The sequence below is a fragment of the Hyperoodon ampullatus genome (genome assembly GCF_949752795.1).
Source record: "Hyperoodon ampullatus genome assembly, chromosome: 2".
NCBI lineage: Eukaryota > Metazoa > Chordata > Mammalia > Artiodactyla > Ziphiidae > Hyperoodon > Hyperoodon ampullatus.
In genome coordinates this window covers 122,932,565-122,950,443 of record NC_136915.1, presented here as the reverse complement: position 1 = coordinate 122,950,443, position 17,879 = coordinate 122,932,565, and positions in this window count along the sequence as shown.

Below are 17,879 nucleotides of genomic sequence, written 5' to 3'. Positions count from 1 at the left end.
TTCATCTCTTTAAAGGCCCTGTCTCCACAGTCACATTCTGAGGTACTGGGGTTAGGACTTCAACATAGGAATTTGGCAGGAAGGGAGGCAAAATTCAGTCTACGTCACCCAGAAACTCACTGAGCCTCCATGAGGAGCTCAAGTCACATGGCCACGTGGGTCTTTGCAATCTAGCTCCCCAATGAGATTCTATGCTCAAGATCAATCCTCCCTCCTCCCCTTTCTCCCTTCCTTCTTCTTGGGAGGAAAACTCAAGCTAACACCTCTGTTTTGACAAGTGAACACTTCTCCTTTTCAGAGATTCTTCACCTGTGGTTGCTCAGGTTTATAAGCAAGAACACTGAAGTCTCTGGGTTCTTTGATGAGTCCCTGGGCATTTGGGGGGACTCTTAAAATGACCCTATACAATGGCTTCTTAGTGCTAAAGCCCATGCTGTCAGCTGGCCTGTGTAAGGCCGTGAGACAGAATGCTAGAACCATACCTCTAGGGGACCGAATGGGGCTCCCCTCTCTGTGCTTTCTCCTTTCTTCTCTCAGCACACCTCCTACATTGTCAATCATCCCAAACTCCATACACCCAGCCAGCTGTTTGGAACACAAGAACTAACCACAGCCAGAGGCATCTTGGGCCCAAACTCTCCTCTCTCTCTCTCTCTCTCTCTCTCTCTCTCTCACTTACTCTCTCTCTATTTCCATTTTATTGCTCATTTCCCAAGTAACTTCCCCCACTGCCCCCCATTCTCAATCTTACCCCTTTCAAGGCTTAATTTGGGAATCTGGTCTGGAGACAATGGGTCTTTATCAGTCAATGTTTGACCTATCAAAAAATGAGCATTACCAAACTAACAGTTATATCAAAGCCCTTAGGCCCAGTCATGTTCCTCTTTTTGTAATTCTTGCCTAGAGTATTAGCTTCTCATGAATGGGACCATATTGTACCCTCCATGACCCTTAGTACAATGCCTTACACATAAGAATAGTCAAAACACTTTTGTAGGAAAACAATGAAACTTTTAGGCATAATATTACCCTCTGAGAGGTTTAGGCCTACAGCAGCTTTAAAGAAACTACTGTATAGCACAGAGAACTCTACTCAGTACTCTGTAATGACCTATATGGGATTCAAATCTAAAAAAGAGTGGACACATGTGTACGTATAACTGATTCACCTTGCTGTACAGCAGAAACTAACACAACATTGTAAATCAACTATACTCCAATAAAAATTAATTAAAAAAAAGAAACTTGGTAAGCCCCTCAGTGGGCTTACTAAACCATGAGTTGGAATGTGCTTCCAGTATGGGGTGGGGAGGTGTTAGTTATTTCATTGATGTAATTTGAATCCCTAAGTTTAGCCATGGGTGTTGTTTATTTTAAAAAAGACAAAGAAACAAACAGCAAGTATGACTTCTTTTGACACAAAAATATAAAGCAGAAAATCATAAAAAGTAGTTTTCATAGACATGAATGCCTAGGCAAAATGCAGGACCTTATTAACGAAATACAATTTTGCCATGTTTATGCATTAAAAAACTTTTACCGGTCTTTTGGCTTCAAAGTTAGAAATTGCCTCTTAGGTGCTTACTCCGATATTGAAGTCCCTGAAGTTTCATTGAAGTTAATACCTTCAAGCTTTCTTAAACAAACGGCACAGTGGGCTCTGATTCCTGTCCTAATCTCACTTGCTCTTTTCCTCTCCCTCTCTTTGCCATCAGAGGATGAGGAGGGTAATGACAAGATCAAATGGATCATGATCTCCTGTATCTGACCTTTCCAATGCTCCTCCCCACTCAGTAGAAATAAGAAATGAAGATTGGGCACAAGTCCTAAACTTCTCATTCATTCACCCATTCATTCAACAAATATTAAGCACCTACTATGTACCAGATATTTTGCCAGGTACAGGCACTACAGAGATGAGAAAGTCACAGTCCCTGTCTGCAAGAAGCTCACAGTCTATTGGGGAGTAGAAATACAACCAAATAGTTCCTATACACTGAGATATTAGAAATAAGTATAAAGTCCTATGAGAGTACCGAGAAGAGGTCTGTTTCTTAGCATGAAGACAAGGAAGGTTAGGGACATTGGAACTAGGCCTTGAAGGATGAGTACAGTTTTGTTAGATGGGGAGGAGTGGTGAGAACAGTCTAGAACTATGGGATCCAAAATGGTAGCCACTAGCCTCATGTGGCTATTTAAATTTAAATTAATTAAAGTGAAATAAAAATTTAGTTTCTCAGTTGTTGTGGCCACATTTCAAATGCTCAGATGCCACCTATGGCTAATGACTATCACATTGGATAGTGCAGATATAGAACATTTCCATCACTGTTGAAAGTTTTATTGGACAGAGCTGCTCTATACAGAGGGAACAGCATAACCCAAAGCTCCAGGACATGAAAATCCATGTGATCTTCAGGGAACAGTGAAAATCTAGTAATCAGAAGAGATTAATGTTGAGCTTTATTTTTTAAAAAAATAGAATATTCTTCTTCTTCCCAACAATGTAACAGATGCTAGCAAGTTTGTTGGACATTCTGGGAAATTTCAGTACAGTGACCTAACAATAGCATTTCTCTTAGTAGCCGAAGGTGAACTTTGAGGAAACTGCAGCTTTTTAGGCTGCCTGAATTAAAGAGATACTGTCCCCCAGAACAGCTTTTTGGAACAATATTTTGGGAAGGGGAAAAGGGAAGGAAGAACAGTAATGTAAGCATATATTTAATACTCAAAGCAAAACCTGTGAAGCATATACTATTATTTCCCCTACTTAATAGATGAGAAAACAACTCAGAGACATTAGATAACCTGCCAAGGCCCCACAGCTTGGAAGCAGTGACGTGATGACTAGAAACTGGGAAACTCCCTGCTCCAGAACTTGTGGGCTTTCCCTCAAATTGTTTTAGGGCAATAGAACAGCCATATCTACAGCTCCAGAGGGTACAATCACAATATAGCTGTCGTCATGATGACCTGTCAGCACATAGCCGACCTTCCTTTCCCAGCATTCTCAGTGAAGATTCAAGCCACTTCTCTTCTAAATGTAAAGGTACCTTTACTAGAGAGTCCAGGGTTTCTGTAGATCAGAAGTTCTCAAAGTGAAGTCCAAGACTAACAGCAGCACCTAGGAGTTTGCTATAATGCAAACTACTTGGCCTCAGACTACACCTACTGAATCAGAAGCTCTGGGGTTAAGCCCATCCATCTGTATTTAACAAGCCTTCTGGGGAATCCTGATGCACTCTGAAGTTTGAGAACCACGGCTGTACCGAAGTATTTTTATAGTTGAAATCAGGTTAAAGTGAACACTAGTAGAAGATTAATGAGAAAAGTAAAAAAAAAAAAAAAAAAAAAAGTAGGTAGGTAAGAAGTTACAAAAAACAAAGGAGGAAAGCCAGAATAAACCCTGTGGTGCTAGATTAGAGTCAAGCATATCAGTATAAACTCATACTAATTTAAATATCTATATAAGCAGATAGATAGAACTAATTATAGGTTTGAGTATATACATAGGTTAGTATACATAAATATATATTCTAGCTCTGCCTACTGAGAGGGCCTAGATGCAGTGACACCCCAATAGCAGCAAGCACACCAAAGGCCAGGTTTTGTCTTCTAATTACCATTATCCAATGAAAGAAATTTAGGGCCATTTGAAGAAATGACAGATTCTGGGTAGAGTAGGAAAAAATATCTAGATAAGCCCAGAGCATCTTGTCATTTGAGAAATCAAAGAAGTGCTAAGAAAAAAAAAAAGCATATGTCCAGAAACCAACCTGAAAGAGCTCCAGTGGCCATATCTGGAACAATTTAAGAAACAAAATAAATATCAATAGTTTTGGACTATAACCCAAAGAATAAAATAAATATCTGTGAATCCATACTGATCTAAATAGATAATTGAATAAATAAATAAATGGGGGAGAAGAGACAAATATTCCTTACAAAAGACTTCTAAATAATTTATATAGACACTTCCCCCTCAGGAAGTGGAGCTTGAATCCCCTTCCCTTGGGTGTGGACTAGACTTAGTGATTCATTTCCAAAGAATAAAGTATGGAAAGGGACTAATAGTAACTCTGTGGAGAAATCTGGCAGACACTATTTTAACCAGTGATGTCATGTGGGTATCACGTGTCTCTGATATGATAATGAGAAGGCACCACACCTCTGTGGTATTGTTTCCAAAACACACAACCCCAATCTAGGCATGAAAACCCATCAGACAGATCCACATTGGGGGATAATCTACAAAATGTCTGACCAGTACTCCTCAAAAGTGTTAAGGTCATGAAGAACAAAGAATGACTGAGAAACTGTCACAGACCAGTAGAAACTAAGGGGATGTGATGACCAAATACAATGTGATACCTTGGGTTGGATCCTGGAATGGAAAAAGATTGTAAGTGAAAAAGCTGGTAAAATCCAAATAAAGTTGTACTGTGATAATAGTGTTATAGCAATACTAATTTCTTGGTTTTGATAAATGCACCAGGTTATATAAGATGTTAATATTGGGAAAGGCCAAGTGAAGGGTATACAGGAACTCCCTGTATTATCTTTGGAATATTTTTGTAAGTCTAAAATTATTCCAGAATAAAAATGTTTGAAAAAATAAAGATAACTTGGTGAAGATGTGTGGTGTAAGGCCCCCAAATTAAGGTCCAATATTATGTGCTGCCCTGACATCAGGTGAAACTGGTAGGGTCTCAAATGGCCTAACTGCAAGTTTCCCTCCCCACTCTGCTACCACAGATAAGGTCTCCTAGCCAAATAACCCTCCTTATCCAATGGACTGGGTACAAGTCCTGCTTACCCTTGAATAGCTCGTCTTAGTTTCCTGCCAGCTTTTGGAATTATTAAAACAGGCAATTGCATCCTCCTGTGGGAAGCCGGGGGTACCTCATCCTCTTGATACTACAAAGCTTGCATCCTATAGCCTGCTCACTCTGTTCCTGAGTGCAACTCCTGTGTGGTCCTTTGTGGCATGTGGTGTCCTCCCTTCCCAGACTGTGAGTATATGTGATTAATAAACTATCTCATCTGCACAGTATCAGTTGTCATATATTCGGTCATCCCTATAACCTAGGGTGGACTCCCCGCCTTACCAACAGGGCAAATAAGAGGAGATTATAATAAGATGTCTAACTTCTCACCGTGTATGCCAGATGTGCTACAGGGTTCTGTCTCCCCAGGGCTGCTCTCTGCGTTGGAGTTTATCTCCTCTTGCTCAGGGTTAGGAGATCTGGGCAGGGAAAGGATAACGTGGTTTAAACCAGAGATGAGGAGGAGGAATATGATGATGAGGAGGCAAAGGAAGAAAAACCAGGGAAAGAGGAAAAGGAAAAGATAACATACTTCTTAAGCTCCAGCCAGGGCTCAGGATATGCCCAAGGAGATTTGGAGGCTTTAGGTCAGAATTGACTGCCTGGCCATGCAATGGGCATTGTGTTGGATGTCACAAGCTTGTGACCTGGCTACCATCCCACCATGTAACTATATGGTCTTGGACAAGTCCTCCAAGTTCTCTGAGTCTAGGTATTCTCTCTCTCTTTTTTTTTTAAGAGTTATTTATTATTTATTTATTTATTTTTGGCTGCATCGGGTCTTAGTTGTGGCACACGCGATCTTTGTTGAGGCATGCGGGATCGTTCGTTGTGGCACACGGGCTCTTCGTTGCAACTCTCGGGCTTCTCTCTCGTTGTGGCATGCGGGTTTTCTCTTCTCTAGTTGTGGCGCACAGGCTTCAGGACCCTTGGGCCCTGTAGTTGTGGTGCACGGGTTCCAGGGCACGTGGGCTCTGTAGTTTGTGGTGCACAGGCTCTGGTTGAGGCGCTTGAGCTCAATGGTTGTGGCACCCAGGCTTAGTTGCCCCGCGGCATGTGGGATCTTAGTTCCCTGACCAGGGATCAAAGTTGTGTCCCCTGCATTGTAAGGCAGGTTCTTTACCACTGGACCACCAGGGAAGTCCTGAGTCTAGATATTCTTAACCACAAATGAGACTAATGGGACCTGTGTGCCCTATACTTATCAAACTGGATGAGACTCAAATGTAATGTTCTATGTGAGTGTGCAAAAAGTGTAAAATCATTTTACATTTTATAAACATACTGAGCACGTTACTTTAGGAAGTAGGGGGATTATTAGAGAGTATAGGGGTAAGGATGAAAAGGTATGGCTTCTGCTCTCATGAAAGTTTTAACCCAGTAGAAAGTTCCAACACACCCAGAGATAACAACAGTTCCCACACTCATAGGTTACATGGGGGAGGTGTAAACAAAATGCTGTAACAGAGAAGATTTGACCAGGGAGTTGGCAGAGATTCCATGGAGGAGGTATGAGATTTGCACTTGGCCTTGAAGCACGAGTCATCATAAAATATTACATGGAGTGATGGCGGTGTGTTGGAATCAAAAACTGGTTCAAATATTTGTGTCTATACTTATTAGTTCTGTGACTGTGGGCAAGTTTAAAGCTTTCTGAGCCTTAGTTGCCTTGTCTTCAAAAAGGGGATAATGATATCTATAGCTGTGATAAGAATTAAATGGAGAATATAAGGGAAAGTGCTCCACAGAGTGCCTGCCACATAGTAGGTGCTCAGTTAGCGTTGGCTGAGTCTGAAGCATTTATTGTCATAAGGCTGGGACCAGGTTTCTCTGGGCAGGGGTTGGACCCAAGGAGTAGATAGGAACTTGACCAGCCCCTAGTGATTTCCAAGACACCAACAGCCTTAGTCTGAAAATGCTTCCCCAAGGCTGCTTTCTGTGCATGAGCCTTGGAGCCTTCAGACACATCATAGGTAGAGAGTGGTGCATGAGGCAGGGCCTGGACAGTTGGGGACCCAATGATTCTAGCATGAAGCTGGTGGGTAAACCCTTCTCTTAGGCCATCCACTCTGGGGTCTGGGTAACTGAAGTGGGCATTGATTCTGTGGCCTGGAAGTTATTGGCAAGGATACCCAAGCTGACTTGGGTGGCTTGCTACCTCAACATCTCCACTTGGACATCTAACAGACATCTAAACTCAATGCATCCAGACCCGAGCTCTTGATCTCCAAAACCTACCTGCTCTACCCTCAGGTTATGGCATCTTCATTCTTCCAGTTGCTCAGGCCCAAATCTTGCAAGTTGCCTTGACTCTTCTGTTCTTCTCACAGCTCCCATCCCCCATCCAACCTCTCAGGAAATCCTATTGACTCTACCTTTAGAATATAGCCAGTATCAACCACTTATTACCACCTCCACTGCCACCCCTTGGTTGGAGACTCCACCACTTTTCACCTGTATTACTAAAGCAGCCTAACCAGTCTCACAGCTTTTGCTCTTGCCAACCCCACTCCCACCCCATACAGTCTATCCCCAGTAGGGCAGCCGGAGTGATACTGCTAAAAGTTAGATCATTTCAGTCCTCTGCTTAAAATTCTTCAAATGTCCCCATTTCACTCAGAGTAAAGGTTAGGGTCCCTACAATGTCCTACAAGACTCTTTGTGAGCCCAGGATCCTGTTCCCTCTCCGACTTCATCTCCTACTAATCCCCCCTCCCCCTGGCCCTCTGCTGCAGCCACAGAGGCTTCCTCCTGTTCCATAGGGCCTTTGCTCTGGTTGTCTCCTCTGCTTGGAAAGACTTTCCTCCAGATAGCTCTATGCTAACTCCCTCATTCCTTAAAATCTTTGCTCAAATGTCAACTTCTCAACGAAGTTTGTGACAATCCTATTTAAAATAGGAACTGCACACCTCCCCGTCTTCCCCCAGTGTGCTCCATCCCCGTTACCCTGCAACATCTTTTCTCACTTAGCGCTCATCACCCATCCTACCTCTTCATGTACTTCTTGATTATGTCCATTTCTGCTTTTTCTGTCTCCCTTTACAGAATATAAGCCAAAAGAAGGCAACTGGGTTCACTGAGGTACCTAGGTGCCTAGAACACTTTGTGGTTGCTGATAAGTATTCATTTGCTGTTCTCATCCTCAGCCCCTCTCTGCTGCTGGATGGAGCAAGTCTACTCACCTAGGAGCTCATCAGTGGCCTGGGTTGCAGCCCCAGCTTCCCTTTAGGATTGCTGAGTTAGGTTTCAGGAGTGAATTGACTTTCTGAAATTCTCAAGCTGAAGTGGGAGGCTCAGCCTACCACAGACCTCAGGTGAGCTGACTCCAAATGAATCTTTCACTTTTCTGAGGCTCCCAGGTTGAGAGAGATTTGAAGAGGTTGGAGAAGCAAGGAAGGGCTCCTGAGTGGGGTGGTGGCTTAGGTATCCCTGTTTGCCCTGAGTCGTGAGTTCATCATCTCTGGAGGATGTGCCCAGGGTTAGCTGTCTCTTTTCAAAACCCAGCCCTCCACACATGCCCACCAGTTGTATGACCCTCACATGCATGGGCATCTCTGATGACTCAGTAGCTGAGTGGGGTGGGGGATGATTTCAAACGTCAGAGTTGAGCTCGTCTGTGGATGGGTCTGGACTCTGAGTTGAGCATGGAGGAAGGGGAGAGCACCACGGGCAGGGAGTTGAGAGCTCTGGGGCCCCCTCCCACCTACTTCTTAGCCATGGATTTTCCATCTGCTCAAAGGGAACAGTAAACCCTGCTGGTCTCCCTTCCAGCATCTGAGGATCAAATGAAATAATGTATATGAAAGTGTTCTGAAAATAATAAAGAGCTTTGTCATGGTAAAAAATTGTTTTTATTCCAAATGATAAGTCAGGGTGAGATTTCTAAGAAGTCATTTGTGTGGGCTTTTTGTTCTTTTAAATCCTGGTTTTGTTTGTTTGTTTTTTTTTAATAAAAAGCAAATCCTAGCCTGTCCTATCGACGAAGAGTGGAAGCGTGCTGGACAGATCACGGAATCACCCATCTCTCTGCGGCTCAGCCCTCTCTCCCGAAGCAGCTTGCCCTCGGGTGGGACGTGCTGCTTGGCTGAGCACCCTCCAGCTGGCGCGACCCCTTACATGGCTCGGGATGGGGCTGTCACCTCGCTGAACCTGGCATCCATGCCTCTTGGTCACGAGGGTGAAATCAGTTGCCTCCAGAGCTTCACTGACACCGTTAGGGGATAGAGGGAAGTTGGGTTAATAGTTTGTTCAGTATCTGAATGGGCAGCAGTAGAAAAAAGAGGAAGGTAACTCATATTTGTAAGACTTCTCTGCTGAGCCATCGTTACTTAAAGCCTCGCATCATACCTGTGTCTCTCTAAGGTATTATTATTCTTATTTTAAAAAGGAGAAAACTGATGCTCAGAGAGGTTAATAACCTGTCGCAGGCCACACAGCTTACTAGTAATCAGCAGAACTGGCACTGGAACTCAAATCTGCCTGGTTTCAAAAGCCACGCCCTTTCCATGACACCACAGAGCAGTGGATGGAGCTGTCGTTTTAGCTCCTTGCCTTAGATGTGTGCTCTTAGGCAAGTCATTTAAACTTCTCACATCTGTTTCCTCAGCTACAAAAGGCAATGATAACTCTGTCCCTCACTGGTGGTTATGAGATTCAAGTGAAGTAATGTATGTGGAGTGATCTGAGTATTGCAAACTGTCCCATGCAAGCGAGGAATTACTGTTCTAATTTAGAAAGTGTTGCTTTCATCCTGTGACTCCCGTGCTCAAGAACTTTCAGTGAGTTACTCTTCCCTGACCCAAGAAGACTCTGGCTTCCCAAGCTCCGTCTCTTGTGTTCTCTCTGTCCTCCTCCAGCTAGCCTTGCTTTGTGATCTTGTAAATGGCACATCCATTACCTGAAATGTCCTCCCTGCCACCTCACTGCCAATCTGGCTCTTTCCCCACCTTTAAAACATGGTCCACCTGCTCCAGGAAGCCCTCCCTCACAGCCTCACCTGGCCAAGCCATGTGGCTTCCAACATGCTGCCTGGCTGCTGGGTGCAAGTGCTCTTCAGTCATTTCATAAGCTTGAGTACGTCTCTTCAGGGAGGTTTTCGAGACTTGCAGGGCTGAGATCATGGTTCTATGTTCTTTGTCCTCACAATACCTCATGCGATACTTAGGACTCACAAGTTCTACACTCAGAAGGTGTTGACTGATGGACTCATGCAGGGCACTGGACCCATGCTTCTATCCTCTCTTGTTGTGGCAGGTCATGGGAAGGTCTGGCAGCTCTTTCAGTCAGCATCCTGCAGCCCCCACCTCTCTCCTGGAAGAGCTCACCCCTTGCCTGCCTGGAACCATCACCCCTCCTTTGTGTCTGGCCAGACCACTTTGTCCTTGCAGAGCCAGCTCTCAGCAGAGCTCCTTGCCCAAGGACTCTGGCCTCAGTCATCTGCCCTACCCTGCACTCCTTTCCTGGCCATATCTGGGCGCTGGGTTATGCTCTGGCTTATCTTCCAAGAACCTTGAGAAGAGAGAGCAGCCTTGACTTTCCTTGGCACGTAGTAGGTACCCAATACTTATACTTTATCAGGACTGCGCATTGATCTCAAAGAAGAGTCAGCTGGAATCTGCACACCTGGATTCCAAAGTTTCCCAGGTGCTTTTTATTAATCAGAATGAAGGCACAAGTAGCCCAAGGAGAGGCGGTAACAGAGAAAGCATGCTTCGGTGTGAAACATGCCACTGGGTGTGTTACCTCATCTCTCGGAGCCTCTATTTCTTAATGTGTAAATTGCGGATGACAATAGCGCAGACATTATTAGGTGGTAGTGAGCATGGCTTTAAAGTCCGCCCTGAGTTCTGTCCTCAGCCCCATCATTCAGGGCTCAGCTTAGATGTCCCCTTCTTAGAGAGACCTTCCCCATACCCTAAGGAAGTCCCTGGTGTTGTCATAAGCCATTGCGCCCTGTTAATTACCTTCCTAGGTCTTCTTACCATCTACAATGATTTTATTTGTGTACATGCACAGTGTCTGTTTCCCTGATAGAATGTAAGCCCCACGAGAGCAGGGAACATGTCAGTCTCATTCACCATTGTGTCCCCGACTCAGGAATGCCTGGCACTTAGTAGGTGTTTAGTCAATTTCGGTTTCTTTTCTTTCCTTTTCTCAGTAAATAGCATGTTGTCAGTCTCAGTGTCAGGAAGATAAAGGCTCTCGTTTAACCTCTAAGAAATCTCCTACGATGACATGAAGGTCAGAACATGCACATATCACGAAGAAGCTCCTACACTATAAGCGCCTTTCCTTCAGAAAAAGAAAGATCAGTGGGTGGCGGGGAGGGGCAGGGGCTGGTGACCTTTTAATCTGAAGCAGCAGAACAAATGCCCTACTTCCACCTAATGAACTCGTTTGGAGGTGTCCTCTGCCTCAGCAGCTGGACACCTGGGATCCTCAGGCCATGGGACAAGTCTGGGCTGTACCCACCTGACAACAGAAGAGTTGCAGGGCTGTGGGCATTTCTGGGGACAGCAGCCTGGTCTTGCCCGCCCCCCGTGCCCACCCCTGTCTTCCCAGTGCTTAGTGAGCACCAGACTTTTCCCCACCTGGGTCTGTTTTGGTCATGGTCAGCACAGTGGCCCCTGAGGAAGCTATGAAAGCTGTGGCCTTTCTCACCCAGTGCTGGCACAAGGAAGATGGACATGGGTGTGAGTATGGGGGTGGGAGAGAGTGTGCATTAAAAAAATTTTTTTTTGAGAGAAGGAAAATGCGAGAAGACAGAACAGAAAAGAGAGGTAAAGGCAAAGGCAGAAGGGAGGACAAAGGGGGAAGGTGAGGAAGGAGGAGAGAAATGTTGGAACAAAGGAGTTTTTGGTTTGTTTTTATTTTTGTTTGTTTGTTTGTTTTTTCATCTGAGAAAGGTTTGAACTGATAGAAAGGAGCCGGTTGAGAGGGAGAGTTTGAAAAGACAGAAACACAGACTGAAGAAAGGCTATTCACCGGAGCAGAGTGCAGGCTGAGCACCCTTCCCAGTTTGTCCAGGACGAAGGGGTCTCCTGGGCTGTGGGACGAGGCACACAAAGGACTTCTCCTGGGATGTCCAGTGGTCCTGGCCAGGCAATGGCAAAGAGTGGCTTTGCTGGAGAGGAAGGCCAAGTTACTAAGAGCTCACCATTACATGTGTTCCAAAGCCTTTCAGATGCTGAAGCCAGACCGTAATGCATGTCACCTCCACCTCCCACAAAAGCACGTTCTCCAGGCTGGTGATGTGAAGCTGGAAGTGACCTAACCTTGCTCGTTTTCCTCATATGTAAAACAAGGACGGTGGGTTGGATGATGTCTGAGGATCCTTCCAGCCCCTGTTGAGCATTGTGAGGCAAGGTATGTAAGTGGCTTCAGGCCCCTGAGCACTGGGGCCTCCAGGGGAAAATCTTCAGGCTGGGCTGCTTCTGGCTGTCAATGGAAGCCTCTCTCCAATTCTGTCGTGGAGGACATGGCTTTGGGACAGTGGGTCCGCACGTGAGGGTAAATGGACCAGTGAGTGGGTGTGTACAGGCTTGTCCTCCCTCAAGGATCCCTGCCTCCTAAGTGTGGTCTGGGTTAGCCAGGCACTGGCGCAGCAGCCATCCATCTGTGTGGGACTGAGTGATTTCATCAGCAGCAGCATGTGGCAGGGCCTCCAAGTGACAACAGCAGGAAATGAGGGGGAGAAGGGGGCTGGTGAACTGATCAGATTTCTCAATTATTTCTTTACACTCACCAGTTTGGGCTGAGAGAGCACCTGGGGCTCTTTAGTTTGGGGGGTGGAGAGGAGGTCCCAAGAGAGATGCTATTGGCCATCCTTCAATTTGGGCAGGTGGGGCCCTGAGTGATTAATGCACAGATAAGAAACAGATGTAACTTTATTTTCCAAGCTGGTGGTGCAGGTCATGACAATTACATGAGTTTTTTCAAAAAGAATCAAAGTGAGAAAAAATAAGACGCATGGGTCTGCGGTAGTGTTCATGGGTGTTGCATGTTGGGGGAGGTGACTGAAATCCCAAATCGATAAGGTAATTGAGTTATTTCCATCAAGTGTGTAAAGCTATTACTTTAAGTGGACACAGGGTCGTTGGCTGTGTTTGCTGTAATCAGCTTTGGACTCATTGGGAATATTGATCTCCTCCAGCGCTATCTGGTGTTCGTAAAACATCAGCGGAAGTCTTCCCCTCCTCCTCCCCTCCTCTCCTTCTCAAGGCTTCTGAAAAGCAAAAACACACTTCTCTCTGCTGGCTGGGCGGCAAGTTTTCCACTCCACATCATCATCATTTGTTCTAAAAGCAAAATACAATTTTCTGGGACTCTTTACACTTCTGTGCACACACACACACACGCACGCACACACACACACAGCCTCTGTGCTTAACAATGTGCTTTTTAATCTAGAAAAGGAGCAGAGACAACACGTCCACTATAGTCCTGCAATATCCTAGGGCAGGGGAACCATTCCCAGCCCAGCGAGAGACATTGTCCCCATTGAGGCGCCTCTCCAGCTCTGGGCGGCTCACAATCCCAACCTTTGTCACCACCAGAGAATCGTGGCCTGTACCCGTCCCCTCAGACTCCACCCTGCTGGCCCCCAAAGGTCACTGACAGTGATGTCACGGAAAAGCATGTGGTCAAGAGAGTCCGTCTTTGGAAGGAGGGCTGGAAACTGTGGGTCCATCCCCCCTCCACCCAAACCCCAGATGCTGGCCCTGGAGAATTTCTGCAGCTTGGAAGCAGTGCACTGAGGGAGGTACTCCGTCCAGGCCTGAGTGGCCGGAGTGGGAGAGCCCACTGAGAGGGCTGGGCGCTCTGCCATCTTCTCTGCTCTCCACGTGAGGCACCCAGGCAGGCAATGGAGGACTGAGCAAGATGGACCTCGATCCCCTCTCCTTGGACCTCCAGCCTCTAATCTACTCTAACCCTCTTCTTGCACAGCTGGGTTTGGCACCACTTCTTTGTGTTCATTTGCCTTTTGGATTCCCCCTCCTTTCCTTTGTATCATCAGCAGAACTGACATACACAGATAACACCTGTACCCACACACACCACCCTGATTGTCTCCATAAACCCACTCTGTAAGTGTCAGCCTCATCCAACTCAGGCCAGAGAATCCAAGGAAAGCCCCACTGGAGAGGTCCCAGAAGTGTGGTTAACTGGAGTCTGCATACATCTCCCTGAAAGTTTGGGGACACAGGACTCACAGGTGCTCTTGGGGAATATAGAGAGGACCCCAAAGAAAGCAACAAAATTTATATTAAAATTGCATTTGCTGGGCTCTGTCTGTGTGTCCTAAATATTTCACATACATTATTTCCTATGATATTTTCAGCCACGCCAGGAAGGAGGTGCTTCTGTTGCATTTTAGTGCTGAAGAGGCCGAGCCACAGTGGTGACCTCCTGTGATCTTCTGAGTCCCAATCTGTGACATTTTCCCTAACCTCCATCCCCACTGTCTTCCCATAACACTCTGCACCTCTAACTTTGCATTCCAAGTCTGACCAGAGCTACATTTTAGAAAGATCCTGAATTGGTGGCATGGAGATGCATTGGATGAGAGACTAAAGGCTGGGAGAATGTGAGGAATCCACCGCAACCGTGCCAGAGAGAGAGGAACTATGGCGGTGAAGGAAAGAAGGGTTCTGGCTGGGTGTGGGGAAGGAGTCTGGAGGTTGAGACCACCAAACGTGGAGCTGAGTTTGACTCCAGAGTCAGATTAAGGGAGGTCAGCACCTGCCCAGGGCAGGATTGGGGAAAGTTTTGCCTCACAGCAGGGGACTTTCCTAGAAGACCTTTAGAAGACCCTTTCAACCCTTTAACCGGTTCCGTTATAGCAGTGGCATTCTTTGGGTTGCTTAGAAGTCAGAAGCTCTAAAAATAGAAAGCCTTATTATTACTGATTAAATTTCTTTCCACCTACAGAATTTTCTGAAAGTAATGAGAATAGGAAGGCTGAGTCTGTGCAGAAGGGTTCAGGGAGCAGAGATGTATTGAGAGGTGATGAGAGAAGAGGGAGGGTGGAAAGAATGTGAGGCCAGGCAGGTAAGGAGGGAGTGAGGGTTAAAATATCACTGAGTGAACACACTGATGGCTGAAGGGAGCTTTCAGCATGCATCGGTGTCCAAGTGGGGCATTAATTGAGTTTTTACCGAGGCCACTGCCTCGGCTGAAGGAGGACAGGGGCCAAGGGATGCAGGGACTTCGAGCCTGCCTCTGCTTCAGGGCGATGCATGAATGTCCCCACAGCTTTAAAAGGTGTGCGGCTTCTAACCCCTTCACTCTTCTGCCTCCCAATGCATGTCATGCTCATAAATATTCTGAGACGGGCACCCATGGTGATTAAGCATCTATAAAGTCATATGCAGAGACGAGTTCAAAGAAAAGAAATGGAAAATACTATATTTGTACATTTAAATTATTTTTTTTTAAAAAGATGATCTCTCCAATTGAATCAGCATCAGCTGATTCAGTTGGATTCACCCCTGTAGCTCTGCCTTAGAATAATTGAGAATGATGTGAACTCCTCTTTCTTATGATGTGAACAGTCCGAGTCCATGTGTTTCCTGTATCTTCTCCCATATGACTTGGTTCGGCGTCCTGGATGCCCTCCCGTGTTGTCCCTGCAGGAGTGTTCTCATCAGCATGGAAAACACCAGGGCTTTGAAGTCAGGCTAGAAAGCTGGCTTTTCTCATAGATGGCTTGGGCTACTGGCCTCTTAAATGGAATTACTCCAAATTGCCATTTACTCATAGGTAAAAACTGATTGGATGACAGCATTTTCACATGGTTTGACATAATCATTCCTCTGAGTTTCAGCTTTTCCAACATGGAGGTGATAAAGGGGTTGTTGTTTAATGAGTATAGAGTTTCAGTTTTACAAGATGGAAAGAGTTCGGGAGATTGGCTCCCCCAAAATATGAATGTACCATTAAAAAACAAAGTTCCCGGGCTTCCCTGGTGGCGCAGTGGTTGAGAGTCCACCTGCCGATGCAGGGGACGTGGGTTCGTGCCCCGGTCCGGGAAGATCCCACATGCCATGGAGCGGCTGGGCCCGTGAGCCATGGCCGCTGAGCCTGCGCATCCGGAGCCTGTGCTCCGCAACGGGAGAGGCCACAGCAGTGAGAGGCCCGCGTACAGCAAAACAAAAACGAACAAACAAAACAAAGTTCCACAGAATAAGTTTGAAAGACTTTATTGGCTTTATTCAGTGATTCATGAATCAGGCAGCATATCCAATTTAGCAGATAGAAAGGAGCTCTGGGGAACTGTGCAGAATGAAAGATTTTTATAGGAGGAAGGGAGCAGGGACAGGGAAGTTATACTAGGCAGAAAGCAGACTGGTTACTTTCCCTACAGGGCATGGCAGGGATTCATAAGGCATATTACCTACCTAATGCTAATCAGGTTGGCTGGTTTAAGATTCCATTTCTGGGAGAGTGGAAACTGTAATCGAGTTAAGTCCGGGTTTCGTGACATGGGGCTTAGCATAAGCAATTCCATTTTGGTCCTGTTGTCTTGTATTTTTGTTTGTTTGTTTGTTTGTTTGTTTTTGCAGTACACGGGCCTCTCACTGTTGTGGCCTCTCCCGTTGTGGAGCACAGGCTCCGGACGCGCAGGCTCAGCGGCCATGGCTCACGGGCCCAGCCGCTCCGTGGCACGTGGGATCCTCCCAGTCCAGGGCACGAACCCGTGTCCCCTGCATCGGCAGGCGGACTCTCAACCACTGTGCCACCAGGGAAGCCCTGTTGTCTTGTTTTTAATAGTACTTAACACGGCTGGGCTGTACCCTTAAAAATGGTTAAAGTGGTATATTTTGTTATGTGTATTTCACCACAATAAAAACAAGAGTTAGTAAAGTCTGTCTCACCTGACAGTGGTGAAGATGGGACTAAGAGGATGTGTGTACAGTGCTTTGCACAATTCCTGGCACATGGTAGACACTCAGCTCAATAAATGTTAACTTTTATTAGTAGTATTAGTATTAATAGTTTATAGTGGGGCTTCCCTGGTGGTGCACTGGTTAAGAATCCACCTGCCAATGCAAGGGACGTGTGTTCAAGCCCTGGTCCGGGAAGATCCCACATGCTGCGGAGCCACTAAGCCCGTGAGTCACAACTACTGAGCCTGCACGCCACAACTACTGAGCCCATGTGCCACAACTACTGAAGCCCGCACGCCTAGAGCCTGTGCTCCACAACAAGAGAAGCCACTGCAGTGAGAAGCCCGCACACCACAACCAAGAGTAGCCCCCGCTCACAGCACCTAGAGAAAGCCCAAGCACAGCAACGAAGACCCAATGCAGCCAAAAAGTAAAAAAAAAAAAAAAAAGAGTTTGTTGTTACCAACATTGGTGTTCTCTTTCCCCAAGCTAAAATCAAGTTGTCCCTCTAGTACTTTGGGGAGGAGAAAGCTATAGGGGATGATTACCTAATGGAATCTCCGAAATATTCATTATTGACATTAGGGTTTCCCTTAAGCTGGAATCTGAATCTCTTTATTATAGTAACAGCTTAGGAAGAACACTCTTTGACATAAATCACAGCAAGATCATTTTTGACCCACTTCCTAGAGTAATGGAAATAAAAACAAAAATAAACAAATGGGACCTAATGAAACTTAAAAGCTTTTGCACAGCAAAGGAAATTATAAATAAGATGAAAAGACAACCCTCAGAATGGGAGAAACTATTTGCAAATGAATCAACATACAAAGGATTAATCTCTAAAATATATAAACAGCTTATGCAGCTCAATATTAAAAAAACAAACAACCTAATCAAAAAATGGGAAGAAGACCTAAATAGACATTTCTCCAAAGGAGACATACAGATGGCCAAGAGGCACATGAAAAGCTGCTCAACATCACTAATTATTAGAGAAATGCAAATCAAAACTACAATGAGGTATGACCTCACACCAGTTAGAACGGGCATCATCAGAAAATCTACAAACAACAAATGCTGGAGAGGGTGTGGAGAAGAGGGAACCCTCTTGCACTGTTGGTGGGAATGTAAATTGATACAGCCACTATAGAGGACAGTATGG